Genomic DNA, 18,692 nt, shown 5'->3' with positions numbered 1-18,692 from the left:
AATTTACTCCAGACTCATGCAAGTGTAACTGAGATAAAATGTTAATTATAGACTCTCAGGATCTTTCTTATTTCAGGGCATCCAGGAGCCGGGACATGGGTTTGCTCATGTTGGAAAATGAGACTGTGCTAGCAGTCTGGGCTGGTTAACAACAGTGAAAGGGCTCTGTGCTGATTTAATTAACTGGCTATTATTAAGAGAACTCAAAGACTCTGTCTAGGTGGAGCAGTAAATCTGATCTGTATGAAGTCTGGAGGCAAGGTTTGTTAATTGTTTTTCCCTTGGAAATCATGTTGTCTGGCAGGTGGCATGTGCTCAACCTTCATCCTGACATGGATCCTGGGCAGAGTGGAGTCAGGATACATCTGGGACTGGTGAGTGATTCCAGGTCCTATACTTCAGACACAGACCTTCAGGAACTTCATCTTCTAATATCAGGCTTGTGATATGCTTTTGGCCTCCAAAAGTCTATTTTTGGCTGTGTCAGGTTTAGCAGCTCTCCCCTGCCCTGTTCATATGCTGTAATTCTTTTGACTTGCTAATTCAGACCAGCTGATAAAGAGGAATTTTTTGAGCATAGGGGGGTGGAAGCTACTATTCATGTATTCAACTTCATCTCCAAGGATGATAGTTGGATTTTAATTCTCTTAAAACATGTAAAAGCCTAAGAAGGGCCTTGTTGGATCAGATAAGTAGAGAAAGAAATTCTGCTTAGGGTGGTCATGGGGCCCTCTGAAGACCATGCCTCTCCTGTCAACATTCACAGTTGTTTCACTAGGAATTCTATGGGATACATCCATGACATCTGTGCCAGTTGTAGTGATATTCCTTCTTGTATTTGGTAGCACAAAATGTTTCAATTATAGTTTCAAATTTGACTAGATATATCACAGTGAGTGGTGTTTGGGATATGCCCTTTCATTCTCAAATTCTATGCAAATTTCTTAATTTTGTGTTATAACTGTTATAAAATGTTATTTCAACACTTTATTTGGACTCTGAGCACTCACCAAATATGTCATACTCAACTCTAGTCCTCTGTTAGCAAAATGCAATTGAGCTGCACTGTTGGCATTGTTGGGCAACTGTGCCTTTCTCATCTCATCCTCTTTCTCCTGTGTAACAATGCAATGGCTTTCCTTTAGGTTTATCAGCTGTGTTTCCCATGGCTCTCTCTCTCTCTCTCTCCAGAGTCAAATGTTGCCTCCACTGAAAGATTTGAGAAGAGGGAAAAGAGGTTGACAGTTACGAGTTCCTGAAAAGGTGAAATCTCACAGCCTGTATGAACTTTCTCTCTGTGGTGTTTTCCTTGCCTGTTCATGACAATTCTGTCTTTTCCCATAAGTACCTCCAAATGGGTGTCTGCAGTGTGTTTTGTGCATCAGGTTTTGTTTGTCTGGAGCACTGACTTGTTGCTTCTCTTTTAAACAGACAGGGAAACTTCAAGAAGACTCATTGCCATATGTACACAGGCTAATTTTTGCAAGCCTTCTGATTCTTCAACCCTGCAGCTTTCTACTCCTCTCTCTAAGTAGTGATGTGCTTGATTATTTAGTTAGTTGAGGCATTTGTTTTGTTATGATTTCATCTTTTGGACCAGAGGCAGCCTGAAGCAGCAAGGCAAAACAGCTTGTTATAATTTGACCTTTTTATCTCCCAGAGGAAGAAAGTGTTGTCCATCATCAAAAATAACAGTACTGGACTTGTTCCAATCCAAAATATAGCTTTACTCCTGAATTAATGTTGAAAAAGAGTAACAGAAACATTTTTTTCCAGGAACACTTCTAGTGACACAAGGAAAACTTGGTATCATGGACATGAGGGAGATTAAAACCTGAAGTGTTTCAAAATAGTTTGCAGAGGCAATTAATGCAACAGTTGCTTAAGCTTATTTAATGAATATTTCACAGGGCGCACAGCATTGCAAGAAAAGAAAAGAAGCACTTATGCATTAAACTGTCTCAGGAGGTAGGTCTTGATGAAGAACCTCTGGCTCTGGCACAAAAATAAATGTTGAGGGGTAAAAACAAAGCAAAAGGAAAGGGAAGGAATCTGTCCCAGAAAAACTGGGATTCAGCACTGAAACTGGCACTCTGTGTCCAAAGGAGGAAAAAAGAAAGGAAAAATTATCAAGAGAGAATGTTTGTGAAATAGGAATAGGAACTAGTATTGTTGTGGAGGGTGAAGAGGATTGATAAGTATTTGAAAGCATCTGTATGAATGCAAGATGCATGACAAAAACAGAGATTAGGAATACACAAAAAGCATTGGCAGCATTAACTGGAACTGAAAGGGGAAGCAAAAAATGTGCTAGGGATGACTGTTTAACATAGCATATAGATCATGCAGGAGGGAAGAGATGGAAGAGAAGGTTTGGAAATAAATAAAACTGAGGATTGTGGAAGAAGATGTCAATTGCTTGAAAAAGACATGTGCATGCTTAGAAACTCTGCCTAGCTTTAGTTCCCACTGTCTGTAAGAATGTTTCCAGTTTTTTAATGGTTTTCTAGGGCATCTGAATAGGATGGCTTGGAGAATGCTTTTCCCTGTAAAAGAGCTATCTCAGAAAAGCTACAGCTGTCCTCACAAGTGCATGGTATTTCTGACCTATCAGCCCTGTTCTTTGTGTCTGCTGAGCTTCCCAGGGACTTGTGGCACCCCCAGTTTATCAGAGGGCAGGTGAGGGACTCATAAATAGCAGATCACTGACTGCTGAAGGTTTTGGTGAGGAACACACAAACGGGAAAAGCCTGGAGGCCATCATGTATCATGAGAGCTGAAGTCCACCTGAGGCCTTTAAGAGGATAAAAAGCACATGAGGGTTTCTGTCGTAGCACTTGGGTGTTTTTCAGTATCCTGGTAGCATACTTCTGTGATAGTATTTCAGAATCAAAGTGGTTTTCTTCTCATGTAGTCAGCTTTTAGAAAATACTGAATCAAGTATTCAAAGAAACAGTGAACATTTCTTGGAACAAAATACAGATGAATCTAAGAGCATCTAGTCACATAAAATTGTAAGGAGCTACTTCTTTTAGAAAGGATGTTTAATGTTGATTAAGCTTAACTGACTGCTGAGCTGTGTTGCATCCTCCCCACTGGAAGCTGAAGAAGCAACTCAGTTTAAAAGCTTTTCATTTTCATCAATTCAAAGAAATGGGTGAAAGTTCCAGACAACTTTCAAAGAGCTGGACCTGAATTGTGAAGGATTTATTAGTGTGGGTGGAGCACCATGCAAATGCACTTCTTGACATAGTTTTAAGTCTAAACTCTCCATCTAGTGCTTAGCTTCCCATTCCAGCTGAAACTCCTCTAAACCTGACCCTTAGCCATGTCTTCAGACTTGGAGGAATTGCCCTGTGCTGAGGGCAATTTTTACCTTTTGGGTAATAACGTAATATTTATATATTGGTATATATAAATATTACCTTACCTTATATTACCTATAATATTTATATATATTTTGGGTAAGAAGGTAATATTTACCTCCTGGGTCACCAGTGGGGCACAGACTTTCCCACTCCTTATTCCCCATCTCTGCTCCCAGCTCCTGATGTGTCTTATCTTCTTCACACTCAGCTTTGTGACATTTGCGGTTCTGCTTTTCCTGGAATAACTGAAATTTGGCTTTGTGGCTTTTTTTGTTGTTGTTGTTTGTTTGTTTGTTTGTTTTAATTTATGCTCATCTTTCATGCCTGTGGTTTTGCATGCTTAGCTATGCAGAGCAGTTTCCTTTGTCTGCAGTTGCAAAGGCTTCCATCAGGTCAGAGGTTAATGAAATACTTGCTATTGATGTGGTATTTTTCTTAATGCACTGAGGAATATGTAACACGAGTCTTAAAAAGATCCAGCATTCTCTGATTGCTAAGGCTGCAACAATCATTGTAATATTTGCCACTTTTTATTTTTAACAGTGAAATAAGCATAATTGTGGCAGATGCTGCATCCTTTTGCCAAGAGAAATGGCAAACAATGTTCTCATCTTTTTGTCTCTAACTCATTTTATTTCCCTTCCGAGAAGCCATATTTAGCAAATTGTTTGAGCATTACAGCTCAAATAAGGTTTTTACCTTTTATAGGTTTTAGCTTTTCTAGTTAGACAGACTATTTTCTGGGGGATTTCAGCTGCTAGAGAATGTTTCAGGTTTTAAGCATAACAAAACAAAGACATATTTTCTATATCTTGAGAATACTGTAACTCTCCAACAATCTTAAAATAATTGTTGCACCTCATATTTTCAAGTAACTGGCAGGAACAATAATCTTCTACAGCTTAGTACACTCTATTAAAAATGAGTAATATACATATTGATCATAATGCTTCTCTTAGCTGATGAGGCATCTCTTGGGGATGAAACCACAGTACCATATGGCTTTAATGTACTCAATATAGTTCTCCAAATAACCACTATAAATTATATTTCAGAATTATGCTGGGCAGCCATAGATTTAGTCTTCCAAGCTGTCAATAATACATCATGATTGTAGGTAAGAAATTCATTATGCACAGGATGCAGTATTTAAATAATTAACAGCTAACCAATCTGTTTTGTAGCTGTGGTTTGTGACACTTGGAGTTGCACTAACTTTAACATTCCATGATAAAAATGGGTGAGTAATGCACCCAGATAATTGAAACTGATACAGGAAGCAGAATGCATTTCTCTAGAAATGTAGCTAATGTCATGCAATACAATTCCCTCCAAAAGAATGAGATCCAGCATTTTATTGCAATTTTAAATGTAAATTTTAAATGGAAACATTCTTCTGAATATGAAAGTGGTTTACTGCCCAATTCTGGCAAAGGGTGATGTAATAAATAGCTGAATTCAAATTTAAAGCAAAGCTAAAGTTGTGGTGGTGTAGTTTGCCAGGATTATATTATACATTTTTTGTCAAATGTTTATTTGTCAACAAGTTGAGTCATTAAAACAAATAAATTTAAATCCCTGTCTGGAACAAAACCCATTTCATGAAGTAAGCAGTATTACCTGTTAAACACTAACAGCAGTACTCGTGTTTCTGACATTACCAGCTGGCAGAGACCACAGTGGCCTTTTAAAATCTAAACCCAGAGGGAATAATTCCGAGACTGAGTCATCAAATTTGGAATACATGCCATATCTGGACTCAAATACCAGTTTCTGGCTCTGCTCTCCCTTGTTGAGAAGGTAAGGAAATTGGGTAAGGAGGCAGGCAAACATCTGCCTCATGATGAAAGTTCCTATGGCATTTTCCTGGGGTAGAAGTTCAGCATTTTGATGAACAAACTGCTAGCCAGAATCTCTCCTCCCACCTTATTAAGCACGGTCACACATTGTCACAAATTGTCCCAGTCCTTTTTGTGCACATTTTCAGTATGGATGGAGCCACCACTGAAGGTGCTGCATGCCAAGTCTGGCCTGGCAACAAAAATTCAGGATGGGAGATTGTCCTGGTTTAGGGGGGGATAGAGTCAATTTTATTCCTGGTGCTGTGTTTTGGATTTAGCATGAGAATGGCATTGGTAGCACATTGCTGGTTTAGTTGTTGCTGAGTCAAGGATTTTTCCAGTGCTCTGCCAGCCAGCAGGTACACAAGGACTGGAGAGAGGGAGCATAGCCAGGACAGCTGATCTGAGCTGCTCAAGGGGCTGTTCCATAGACTGTTCCACACCATGGATCATCACACTCAGTGTGTAAACTGAGGAAGTTTGCTGGAAGTTGCTGATCAGTGCTTGGGGATGGGCTGGGCATCACTCAGCATTGTGTTGTGAATCACTTGTCTGCCTGGATTGCCCTCTTTCTTTTTGTTATTCTCCCTTTTCATGACTATTATGATGATTATTGTTGAATTTATTGCAATTATTAAACTTCTCTTTTCTTAGCCTGTGGGCTTTACTTTTTTTCTGATTTTCCTCCTCTTTGCACTAGGGGAGGGGTGGAAGTTGCTGGCTGGGCTTAAACCATGACAGAGATAAAAACAAATGAAGAAAAGAAACGAAACTCATGCAGAATTTTTTTTTCTTTCCAGGAATGTCATGGAAGCCTTTGCAGTTTTTCACAGGAAATGCAAGAGTCACTCTTTCAGTATAATCACTAGCCCAAATAACAAATATAATGATGCACTTGGAGCTTGATTTTCACAAGGTAAGTAGCTTCTGCAGTAGGCAGTCAGCTGTGCTCAGATTTTCTCTTCAGACTCTTTTGAAAAAAATTCATTTGAGTAACTATTTGGGGGGGTTCAGAGAGAGAAAATGCAGCCAGTAGAGCTATGCTTTAGTCATTACATAGGTTGTCAATCATCATTTTCTCCCAGGTGAAAGATTCAAGTGTGGCTGCTGTCAGAAGCGTGAGCCTCAGAGATTTGCTGAACTCATCCAAATAACAAGGTCTCCAAGGTCTCAGACACTTGAATAGAAAATGTAATTGCATATAGATTTAAGAAGCAGAACAAGACACAGTCAATTTGGATTAAAGCATGCTATGGTTGTCTTGACAGGGATTTTAGTTGGAGCTGTATATGATGGATGAGAAGGACTATGAGTCTCTGTCATAAAAGTTTGAGCAGAAGATGGTTGTGAGCTTTCCTCTCCTGGTAGGCCCCTCCTCTTAGTGGAAGTACCAAACATGCAAGCAAATACCAAATGCAGGAATTTAAAGGTGGATGTCCCACTTCTGCCTTTCAAGTATTTCACAAATACAGTATACAACCCTTGCACAAGGCCTTTGTATCAGTGAAGAACTGTAAAATAACCTGGGACTAAACTCAGGTGTAAAGGGAAAGTTGTCTTTTCCCCTCCTCATTGCCATCCTTGTTGTAACTTTGCTCTCCTCAGACTATGGCAGCAAAGAGTGGAAGCCCTCTGATGGTGCTGGCAGTGATTTAATTGCTATTTTCCAAAGGCTGCCAATTTCTGCAATATTGAAATAGAGGTATTGACAGCCTGTTATTATAATGGAATAAATTTTGGAATTGCACCCTGGGGTGGAGAGGAAAACATGAATTCATGTGAATCCATGAAGGGAATATAAGTTTTCCCTTCCCTCAGTGAATTATGCACCTCTAAGATGATGTAAACCAAACGTGCACCTATTCATTTTCTGGCTCTTGCTTATGGCAGCTTTTTAAAATATAAGATAATGTTTTAGAAATCCATATGCATGTATGTTGGGTGGTAGTATTGCATTAGAACAGAAATACCAAGCTAAAAATAAATTATCCTTGTTCTACACATGGTCACAATCAGTATTCTCCAACTTTGCCCTCTCTAATGTTACAGTACTTGTTGTAGGAGGGTATTTAAAGTGAGTTTATAGTGTATAAATGTCATGCATTTGATGCTATGATCTGTGCTTGCTACCCTCATGGATAGTTTACTGTCTCTCCCTCCTGATATATCAAATAGACTGTGGAAGACTTGAGGCATTCAAGACTTGCTTGGCAAACCCCTGGAAAATTGCGAGTTTTACTAGACTAATGGTGTACAGACCTCTGTCTCCTCACCAGCAAAACAATATTTTACAACATCCAGCATTCATGAGATCACACATATTTTCCCCAAAGCTGATGAATTACAGGTTACTTCTTGGAGTTGGAGAGCAGAAGTGAAGAAGAGAACCTGATCCAAATGGCACAAAAGGTAAGGAGCAGTAAGCGTTGGCAGCCGTCACTTGGCAGGCGTGGTGGTCAGCTGTGGCTGCTGTCAGGGAGGTGTGCCTCAAAGATTTGCTGAGCTCATGCAAATGACACTTCATGGGCTCAGCAAGCTGAAGCAGAGGCCTAATTACACAGATGTGAGGAAGCAGAGATAGAATCAGATATAGTGACTTGAGTAAATTTGTATTCAGGCCCGCTGTTCTCTGCTGTTGGTTTGGTTATCTGTGTTAGTGGGAAGAGCTGGACTAGCTGAGTGTCTGTGCCACGGGCTGGTTGTAACTTTTAATAATTTCCAGTCCTCACAAAATCTGAGTATGGGCTTGTGCTGTTTGCAGCATGCCATACCCTCCTTGTCTCACATCACCCACAGACCTTCTGGCCTATGTTTGTCCCTTTCTTTCCACAGCAGCCAGGACAGGAAGGTCAGGGAGGTGATGCAGCCTAGGTTTTCCCCAAGTACAAAGTCAGGAAATGGTTCTGGCTAGGTATTCATGATCCTACATTAGTCATAGCCAAAGGAATCACCCTTTTCTCACTCAAAGTGCTCCTAAAAAAGTTCCTTTTGTCCCATGGTAACAGCAATCTGCAGAACTATTAAGCAGCAAATGCACGGAACCGTGCACAAAACCAGTGTGAATGATCCCATCCCACAGATTCCTGGTGCGTTCTGGCTCCTCTGAGTCTGGCTGATAGAGCTTACATCTCAGACTGCCTCTGTGCTTTTGCAGTGAGGAGAACACTTTTAGGACTAATAAAGGATGGTCAAATGAATAATCCATGTATTGCAGCTATGTGAAGGACAAATGTACTGAATATAAGTCATTTGGGTAGTGTTTGGCGTAAAAGTCCAAAATTCTCTCCCACCTTTTTTTCTTCATGTATCTTTTTTTTTTTCCTGAGGTACTGCTAATTGCCTCTTCTATGCAGGAACATCTACAGATTTAATTCAATCTACTGGTAATTGGCATTACACTTGGCACCAGAAATATGAATGTATTTACTTAACACCTATGTCTTGGGAATCAATTACCAGCAGTTTTCAGAAGAGTGTCAATATCTCATTTGCTATTCTTGACAATACGACCATGCCTCGAAGTTTTAGGGTCTTGTCCATGCTTTCTTTATCTCTAATCCTGAATTCATGTGTATCTTTCACAGACTCATGCCAGTGAACATTCTGAGTTGCTGGCATTAATAACTTTCATCACACTGCATTAGGCTGTGAGTGCACAAAAACTTTCAAGTGCCAACGAAATGGAGCAACATTCGAATAGGAATTTGTGGAATGCTATAGCACAGGCTTTTCCCAAAGCAAGTAAAGAACAACAATTTCTCCCTAGCTATTTTTTTTTCATATGACATATGAAATTGGGAGAGTATTATTTGTGCCTGTAAATTGCAAGGCCCTGGGCACCCAGACCTAACTTTGGCATTGGCTCTGGTTTGACCAGGTGATTAGATTACATGAATTCCTGAGGACCCTTCCAGATTAAACTGCTCTAAGAATCACGAGTTCCTCAGTTGGCTTCATGCATTACCAAGTCCTCCAAAGAGATTTTCTTACTATGCTCTTTGTGAGTAAGAAACTAACTTCAAAGAAGAAGTAACATGGGGCTTAAAAAAAATAATGAATGTGATTCCAGCACAATATGCTATAATCTTTTTTTTTATTAAACACTAGAACATGAGTGAACTCACCTCTTGAGTAGAACTTTGTAATTCCTTACAGTAATACTTCATGAAACTTAATAGGGAGGAAATGAAAGAAAATGCTGTATCCACTCCAGACTGCCAGGATATTTGTTGTATTATAATTATCTACTATGAAATTTTGCTACATGGACATCATTAATTTTCAAAATACTGTTGAGGGACTTTTAATAAGCTCTAGGAGCTAGGGTTCAAAGATTTGAGTTTCTTTCTACAGCCTCAGTCCTGTGTTGTTGGCATTGTGCAAGCACCTTAGCTCAGTAGTAACTCAGACAGACAGGGACTACCAGCACTGTTTCCTTCAGCACATGCACTCAGTTTTCCTTGGAGAGTCTCCTATTTAAATTCACACTTGGCTCAGCACTGCTTAACTTGGGAGGTCTGACTGGCTCATGAGGCAAAATGATGAGGCTACAAGCCACTGTATTTATTTGGTTTCCACATATTTGGAGTCACCTTTGGTTAATCAGATATATTTGATTATAGTTCATCCGGCACCTCAAGAACATCATCTGGCACAGAAGTCACTTGAGAGCCTTCTTTATTAATTTGTTGCCTATGAACTTTCTGTCTTCCATCTTCTCCCAAAGATCATGGATCTTCTTGAGGGTCCTAAGTGATTTCAGGGAGCCAGACTGCCTACAGAAGGGGTGGATATGCACACTTTGTGGAGATTGTGATGGAATTGTGCCTGCTGCAGTGCTCCCCAAACGATTCCTGTGGTGACACAGCTCTGTATGAATTTTGACATGTATAGGTGTCAGTTTCTTATATTAACCAGTGAAGCAGGCAATGTACTATAAATTGTTGCTCATTCCTGTCAAGCATACAAGCGTGTTGGCTGCTTGAAATGAGATTTTTGCCTGGCAAGGAAGATATTTAAAATTTGTCACTCTGTGAGTAATCTCCTGAGGATTCACTTCTGAAAGTTCCTGCTGAAGAGATGCCTTTTAGGCCATTGGGCAGGTGTTCTTTGCTAATGTCTGCACATGCAGAATAGTTAAAGTACACAAAGAATTTCCTGGGTGACTGTCAAATAAGTCTTTAAATGTAGAGATTAATCTGAATTTAGATTTTTCCCGTGTAAAAAGGCAAAGAATTATCAGAAAGAACACTTGGACATTTGGCTATGAAATACAGAAGAAAAAAGAGAATTGCGAGCTCTCTAGGATCTAATTACACAAAGGCCAAAGATGACAGCGATCATCTTCATTTCTTTTGTGGCAAGCTTTAAGGAGAGGGCTTCAGGTCTTCTAGGGCAGATGCAGCAGCATTTTCAGGAAGTAAAGCTTTTCCAGGAAATGCATGGGAAAGTTCAGTGCTCTGAATTTGCTCTGAATTAAGGAAAGCTGTCTTGACATATGTTTCCTGAACCTTTAGGAGGAGTTAGCAAGAAAATGTGATAGGAACAATCTTTCCCTTTCTGAAAAGGAGCTCATGGCTGAAGACCATGCTCACACATGTTGCATAATTTCTGGTTGGCTTTTCTCTGTGTGGTTATGTGCAAAACTGCTATGGCTGTGGGAGAAGTCTCTTGATTCTGCAAATCCACTCTGACATTAATGATGAATAGTAAAGACCTCTGCGTTGCACTTTGCACGCTAATCAGTTTTTGTGCTCCTTCACATCTTGCACCATATGTACACTGTGACTTGGCTGGGATGGAAAACTGGAACTGGCAGCACTTACCCTGATTGTTCTTAGCATGATCAAACAGTAACATGGTTTGACAGGAATTTTATAAACCATCATGTCGTAAAACAAAACCAGCAGAAACTAGCTTGAGAAAAGAAGGTGTGTTTAAAAAGAAAAAAAAGTTAATGAAAAGCACATGAAACTGCCCATCTGTGCAATTGTTGTACATTTTCATGTGTATGATGGCAAATAAATGCCATAAACCTTTTGTACAGTCAATTTGAATGTCTCAAAAAAAGTTTTTTTTTGAAAGTTAAGAAGCAAATTACAGCAAGTGCTCTATAATTCACACTGTGAATCCACTGGTGGTAGTCAGGGAAGGATTTGTCAGGCAATATATACCTTGCCCTTTCTCCTTTTATATCCATAAGAATTGTCTCTTACACATCCTTGGCCTTTGCTTGTTTGCTTTTTTTATGTCAGCACATGTGAGTTACAACATGAAAAAGGAAGTTTTGCAAACTCAGGGGATCAGGCAGTGAGATACATGTCACCATTTTGCACTACAGAAGACAGCATGTCATATTGGAAATGTTTTTATTTCCAAAATTAATACCTTCCCCCATCCTTAATAAGTATTTATCCCCAACCTAAAAAAAAAAAAAAAAAAAAAAAAAAAAAAAAAAAAAAAAAAAAAAGTAAATCATCAGAATCAGACAGTTCAGGGATTCAAGAAAGTCTCTTTTAGCAAAATTAGGGCTGCAGTGTTCCAGGTCTATGAAAGGAAAATAAGGACAAGGAGCCAGGAGAAAACACAAACACTCTGGCAAGTAAACCTTAATCTCAAAAGTGACAAGAAGAGGAAGTGTCTGTAATAAATCATGGTCCTGAAAATCCAAAAGGAACCATGAAAAAGTACAGGAGCAGGGTTCTAGGAATAAAATCAGATGACCTAGCATGAGTCAATTTATTGGGAAAATGTACATACAAGGCATAAAGCAATGGTTCTGTAAATAGATCAGGAGTTAGTTGAAGGTAGTGGAAGTAACAGCAAAAAAAAAAGTTAGGTCTAATATTTTTTATCTAATACTATGGGATACTATAGGCACAGAGTTTGTGGTAATTGGGGTGGGGCTGTGGACAAACCTCATCCCCAATGGGCTGCAGGTGTGAGCAGCATTGAAGGGAAGGAGTGCCCAGGGGCACTGACCAAGCACCAAAGGGAGCAGAGGGCACACAGGTGCAGGGCATCAACAGGAGGGGATAAAAGGCTGGGCTGAAGGACAAGAAGGGCAGATGCCTGCGGCCTTCTGAAGGGACAGGTGTGGGGAGATATCGCGAGGTCTCAAGATATCGCGAGGTTTCAAGATATCGCGAGGTCTCAAGATATCGCGAGGTTATGCTCAGGCGGAACCCCTCCCCTCTTACCGTTACTGACCGTTACTGACCGTTACCCCCTGTTATAAAAGACCCTCCCTAACCATTAATAAAGGCCAGTTACTGTCCACCACATTGGTGCATGCATGTGCTTGGCCTGTGTGGCAGAGGCGCCGCCACAGAACCGTCCTCGACCCAGGACGCCACGCCCCAAGCGGTGGCAACAGACAGCGTGTTAGTCTCTGTGGGTAAATACCTGAAACCTTCTGAAGTTGTGTGGTGATGGTCTGTGCATTGTGGTCATCTCAACTGTGACAGGACACTGAGTAAGGTAGCAAGAATTTTTTCTTGACTTTATCAGCAAGGATCAGTGTGTCCCTATGGTTAATGCAGTGATATAAATGAGGAGCAAAAGGGGGAAAAGCCAAAATGTCAGCCATGTGTATAGATGATAATAAATGACAAAAAGAGTCTCCCACCTGGATTTCTGTGGACAACTATGCATATAATTAAGCTTTTAACCAATCCTTAATGAAAGACTGTAGGATTTTACCCCTTGGAGATTTTTCAGAGGATCAGTATGTGTGAAGGGTGAACAAAATACACCTCACAGTATTCCTGAACTAAAGACTGGTTGAGTCCTTGACATTTCTGAGTCCATGACAGTGAAAGATCGTTTGGCACTTTTATGCTTCTGTTTGCCAAATTATACATGTGGTTTGTGTTGTGCCTTTGTTGTTTTATTTTTCCTACTAATGTCTGCAGCAAATGCTGCTTGATCTGTGATCTCTGTGGCTTTTTCACTGCAGGGTCACAGGTGCACTGGCCAACAGGTAGCCACTGTCAGTGTTCTGAGCAGAACTGGCAGCTGTCATTGATCCCTGGGTCATGAATTACTGTCCCATGAAAGTCAGCTAAAAGCTGCAGGAGGTCTGCTTTCAAAGCTGAGATCATATGACTGCTTTAAAATGATTAGAAAATTCATTTTCTGTTGGCTTTCATTTTTGCTCTGTTGTTCTTGATATCGTGTCAAAACTGTCTTTTTAATTCAAGTAGGTCAGTGGCTGCATCTGATGACATTAATTCACACTTTCTGACTCACATTTCCACTGAATTACAAAGTCCAAAATCCACTGTTTATATGCTTTATTTATGAACACAAGCAAAATGAATTCTCTTTCCATGTGCAAGTATTTTATTTGGGCCTTTCCACTGGGCTTGGGCACTAATTTCTTGCTTTCATTCATGCAGTGAAATCTATTCGCTCATTTCAAACTTTTTCCCAAATAATTCCCTCTTCTTCCTCTCAAAGCAGTCAAGAAGCAACAAAATATTTCCCATCAATGTCTTCTGATATTTGTAATTAACTGATCTGGTCAAACTTACTGATGTTATTTTCCTCCTGGATAATTGTTGAAGTTCCTATAATTTTTTTTTTTTTTTTTTCTGGCTAAATGCATTGACTCAATGACTCCAGAATAAACTCTCATGTGGAAAGATAAGTACAAGGTATAATTTCAAAAGTGTAGATGAACAGATCAGAAAAATCCTTAAACAGCTTCATCTGGTATTTCTTGAGGTGGGAGAAAGAGTCATTGATGCTGGAGAGGGATGCTAAAGGAGCTTATTTAAGCCAACCTTCAAATCTGTGTGACTGAAGTTCCTGAATCAGGGGGAGGTGGGAGCAGGAAGGTAACCAAGGACGAGCAGGGAGGATTGCAGGGCAAAGCAAGATCTGCATTGACCTGTGGCCAATGTTTGCTTTAGCTGGCATTGCTAACCTTGAACATGACAATTTGGTCGAGCAGTACTCCCCAGATCAGCTGGGTGGTATGTGCAGGCGTGATTTAAGAGCTTGGAAAATGATTTTTCACAGCATTTCTTTGGAATGACCATCTGAAAAGACAAACTCAATGCAATGTTGGCAATACAGAAGGGATTTATGGGAACAGAAATGATTTCAGGGAATGTGGATGCAAATAGCAAGAGGAACGTCAAAACCAGTAAAAGCTAACAGGGCTGGAAAAAGAGAAAAGCTGAGATATTTGGATTGCTGTTATATGTGTATATTCCCCACCAGTTTTAGAGTTTGCTAACTCAAATTGGCCTTGGTGCTGCCCACCTTGGGTTTCTGTGTTTCAGAATTTACAAATACAAGCACCACGTTCCTTTGTCGTGGTCCTTGAAGCACATGGCAGCACAAAGAGCCATGGCAATCCCCCACCAGTTCTATGGCTTTTGTTTGTGGCTGCAAGTATGCAGCACACACAGTAAAATCAGGCACATCAAAACAAAACAGTGCAAAAAAAGGAGGAAAAAAAAAAAGTCAGTTGAAATTCATGTGAACTTTGGGGAGAAACATGATTTCAAGCTAAACCAAATGTTTCAGTTTGCTCTGCTTCAAATAAATAAAATAACCCAGTGGGACTACATCCCTGTAGTGAGACACAAACTTTACCTGCCAGTGATTTGAGGCAGATGTAGGCTCAGCTGGCTTGGCTGCAGTATGATGTGAAAGAAACACAAGCTTTTCAGGGTTTTATAGCTGGAGTTTTGCTGAGTGCAGCTGCTCCCTCAGCATATTATTAACTCAAAAACATGTTCATTAAAAAAAAAAAAAAGAAAAGAAAAGAAGAAGAAGAAAAAAATTCCTGGCACTTCTTTATCATGCAGGGGGATCTCTTGGGCTGTTCTGAGGGGTTGCATTTGAAAATTGCTGGAGTGGAGGATGTGATGCACTAAGATTAGCATAAACAAAATGGAATCTAAATAATCGTAGTGAGGGTAAAAAAGAAGACAAAATGGGAAGTATTAGACTTGTATCCATCTGGAGATTTCCTTAATAGGCACCCAGGAGCCTATCAGGGACTCACATCCATCACAAGAAACTTATTAAAAAAACTCATCACCCCCTCTTCTCCCTTTATTTTATTTCAGTAGTGGCTGCATGGTTTCTAAAGAGATGAATAATACTGTGATGGCAATGGTTGTGTAGAAGCACAGGATAATTGACTGTAAGGCTGGAAAGTGCCTGCTGAGGTCTCTGCTGCCCCACTGGGAGAATCAAGTGCATCTGTGTCTCTTAACACATTTGTCTTCAGGGCTTCCAGTGATGGAGGGCCCTTGCTTTCCCTGGGCCTGCCTGATAGCTTTATTAGCCTCCCCCCAGTGGACAACTCATCTTTGCTGCTGAAGTTTAATTCCATAACTTCATGGCTGTTTGCTCCTGGAAGTCCAAGTGGTTTAAGAGCTGTTCTCATTTCTGTTATTTGAACACTGCTCTCGCCCTCATCCTGCTTTCTCTTAATTAAGCAGCTTCAGCCTTTCCTTTCTCCCCCTCCCCTGTCTCCTCATCTCCTTCCCCTTATCACTTATTCTCACTCTCACCACCCCTTTGCAGACTCTCTAAATGGTGAACTTTGTTCCTGGTTTGGTGTTTCCAGGGCAGGCATCCAGAAGTCTCCTGGCACAGTCACAGGAAGGGCTCCATCTCCATCCTTTCTCAGGCAATTCTGTAAAACACATCCCAATGTGATGCCTGCTCTCTCCACAGAGTACAACTTTGATTTATGTTCAGCTGGTGATCCATGGTGCTCCTAAAACCTCTTAGCAGCTGCTACTTAATCATTCTTCATTCTGGCTTTGTGCATATAATTTCCCTGATTTAAGCTAAGAATTTTGCACCTGACTTTATTTGATGCTAAGCAACTTCTGTAATTGTCTAGGTTGATACTGAATGTTTATCACATCCCAACAGACTAACAGTTCCTTCCAATTTAATATTTTCTGAATGCTTAGAAAGATTTACTGGAAGTACAGGTTTCCTTCTACCAAAGTTATACTAAATGCTTTACTAGACTCTGCCTGTTATGGACTGGAAAACATTTGGAAAATGCTATTTCAGGATGATTATTGGATTTAGCTCAAAAATGTACTGTCTGGGACAAATTTCTATGGAGGAAGGTGCTGCAGTGATAATATCAGCAAGTATTGGCTTGGAGTTGGCTTTGCCAAAAGAATCATATTCCAGACTGCTGTTACAAAGTTTTTAGGGGCAAGGGGACATTCATATGTACTCTGTCTTAAGAGATCTGTGAAGTAAAAAATAGGTTTGTGTGCTACCTACTTGTTCTGTGTTTATTTAACATGGAATAGAATAAGGCTCTGGCCTTATTCCACTGTAATACATCGGCATGGAATGAGAAGAGTTGGAAAAAGTGTGATTTTACTGAGTAAATCTTTCTGCTGGGTGAACACTGAGCATTGTGGTACACTACAGCACATTGTGCAGTGCCTTTCACATTTACCTAAACTAAAGTATTATGTGTTGTCAGAGAGCAAGCCTGTTTTCTCTACTATTTCCACCATTTTTTGTAACAAAAACCCAAGTCTGGCATATTTTAATAATTAAACTGACAAAACTATCTTAAAATATTCCAGGACAGATATTCTGATACATGAATGAAGACCACTGATTTACCAATGGATTACTGAAGCACTCTTGAGATAATGTGGGTGGCTCTTGCAGCATTTCCTGTGGTAGTTTTCTATATATCTGCTGGCAAGCTGAGTATCACTTGGAAAAAACAGTTTCCTCATGCCATGCACAGGAGAGGAAAGATGAGATTTAGGGCTTTACTTGCTTTTAATTTTCCTAAGCAAGCTGGTCTTCTTTTTGTCCTGTCCATCATTTTTCTTTAATGGTGGTTCAGTGATATATTATTCTGTCTTAAATGAGAAAATATCCTAAATATGAGCACTAAACAGTCTTTGATGTTTCCTGGAAACTCTTGACTGATCCACCTTGATAAACACTCATGCATTTATCTGTTACCAGTGTACTGCATCAAAACTCACCAGATATTCCATGCATATTATGCTGGCACATTTTGTGCAAGCCACATGTCCAAGGGTGTTTTACTGTGTTCTTACAAGAAGGTAGAACAAATGTCATCCTGCTTTAGGGATTTACAGGACACAGTTCAACTGATTTTATTCAGTCTAACACAACCCACACTGTTCTCTCACATGAAACACCTATTCAGTACTAGAATCCACACACCTGCTTTCTAAACCAGCTTCATTCACTCTTTGATTTATTGATCCATTAAGTGAGTTTTCAGACCTTACAAATAGCCTCAGATAATCATTTCACTCCCTTTTTTCCTCTGGGACAGCAAAGGTCAGTTTCTGTTGTAAGCTCTTAACTCCAATCTGGAATTAGCTGGAGATCATTAGCACTCAATATAAATTCAGCAGAAAACTTGAAATGAGCTGGTAGTCCAGCTGGGCTTAAACAAGACTTCCATCCTGATAGTGGAGGTAACTTGACCTCAGCTTTTTTTTAGTGTTAGAATTATCTAATGCTATTGTTGCTGCTGTAACTTGGAGATATTCATAGAAAGTTAACACTGCTGGTTGCTTTTGGGGCTCAAAAAAAAAAAAAAAAAAGTACCATTGCCTCATGAAAATCACCCATGGTGTACTTCTCCTTTCTTCTCTGCCCAGTTGTACCTGTGCTTTGGAGGTGACTGATGAATACAGACACCAGTTGTACCTGTGCTTTGGAGGTGACTGATGAAATGAGAGCCTTATCTTTCATGCTCTGAGGTTTGTTAGCATGAAAAACCACTAAATCAAAGAATAGAGTGGCAGTTCCTCAGAAATCTACAATTCATCTTAGTGACTCTGAAAAGGTTCTTGGCTTTTCCTGGCTAACCATCTGAATTTTTCAGATAATAGCATTCTCTTCTGGCAATTTTTTTTCCCTTTTAACAAGTGATAGCTATTAATCTAAAGTTGCTTTCTAGGTATTCTGCCTATTTCATATAGTCCTGATTTCTGGGGAATACCTTCTTCCTATTGATCATCAGTGCTTTAAAATGCATTATTAAAACATAGTAAAGATTATTTAAATGTAAGAAACAAAGTAAGGAAAAGAAACTCTATAGCTAAAACTAAGTTTCCTGAAAGCCTAAAAGAATTAGTGAATCAATGCAATTTTAGGGCCTTAAAGGAAATTAAACAGTTGTAAAGGTGTTGCTGGCACTCAAAAGTGGTGTAAAGGTGTTGCATGTCACCCATACAAGGTGTCAGGATGCAGGAAAGGCTCACTGAAGGCCATTGGAAACAAGAACAGTTCTCCCAGCCTCTGTTTTTTGGTTGTTTGCCTATCTGTGGGAGAGATGAGGAAAAGATGAAAGAATCTGATGTAGGAGCTGGTAAAAGGACAGGAGACAGAGCTTAGTGTGGCGTGGAGAAGGTGTCCCTGAGGAAACAGCTGTTGGACTAAGAGACGCTTGGAAAAGTGAGTGGAAAACCATCTCTTGTTTCTT

The 18,692-nt window shown here is 39.9% G+C and overlaps 1 long non-coding RNA gene across 1 annotated transcript in view; it reads left to right on the top strand.

Annotated features, from left to right (window-relative positions):
- The first annotated feature begins 331 nt into the window (after positions 1 to 331).
- Positions 332 to 18,692, top strand: part of LOC139602504 (uncharacterized) — a 193,851-nt gene continuing 175,490 nt past the window's right edge. Inside the window, exons 1-5 of the long non-coding RNA XR_011683262.1 lie at positions 332 to 374; positions 1,192 to 1,263; positions 5,033 to 5,168; positions 6,010 to 6,125; positions 7,385 to 7,618. This is a non-coding gene — a long non-coding RNA (uncharacterized lncRNA). The remainder of the gene's footprint in view (positions 375 to 1,191; positions 1,264 to 5,032; positions 5,169 to 6,009; positions 6,126 to 7,384; positions 7,619 to 18,692) is intronic.

Source organism: Agelaius tricolor, unplaced genomic scaffold (genome assembly GCF_023055355.1).
Source record: "Agelaius tricolor isolate 1412-34295 unplaced genomic scaffold, bAgeTri1.0.p SCAF_34, whole genome shotgun sequence".
Taxonomy (NCBI): domain Eukaryota; kingdom Metazoa; phylum Chordata; class Aves; order Passeriformes; family Icteridae; genus Agelaius; species Agelaius tricolor.
Note: the sequence above shows the minus strand (reverse complement) of the source record. Positions and strands in the feature narration are given on the sequence as shown.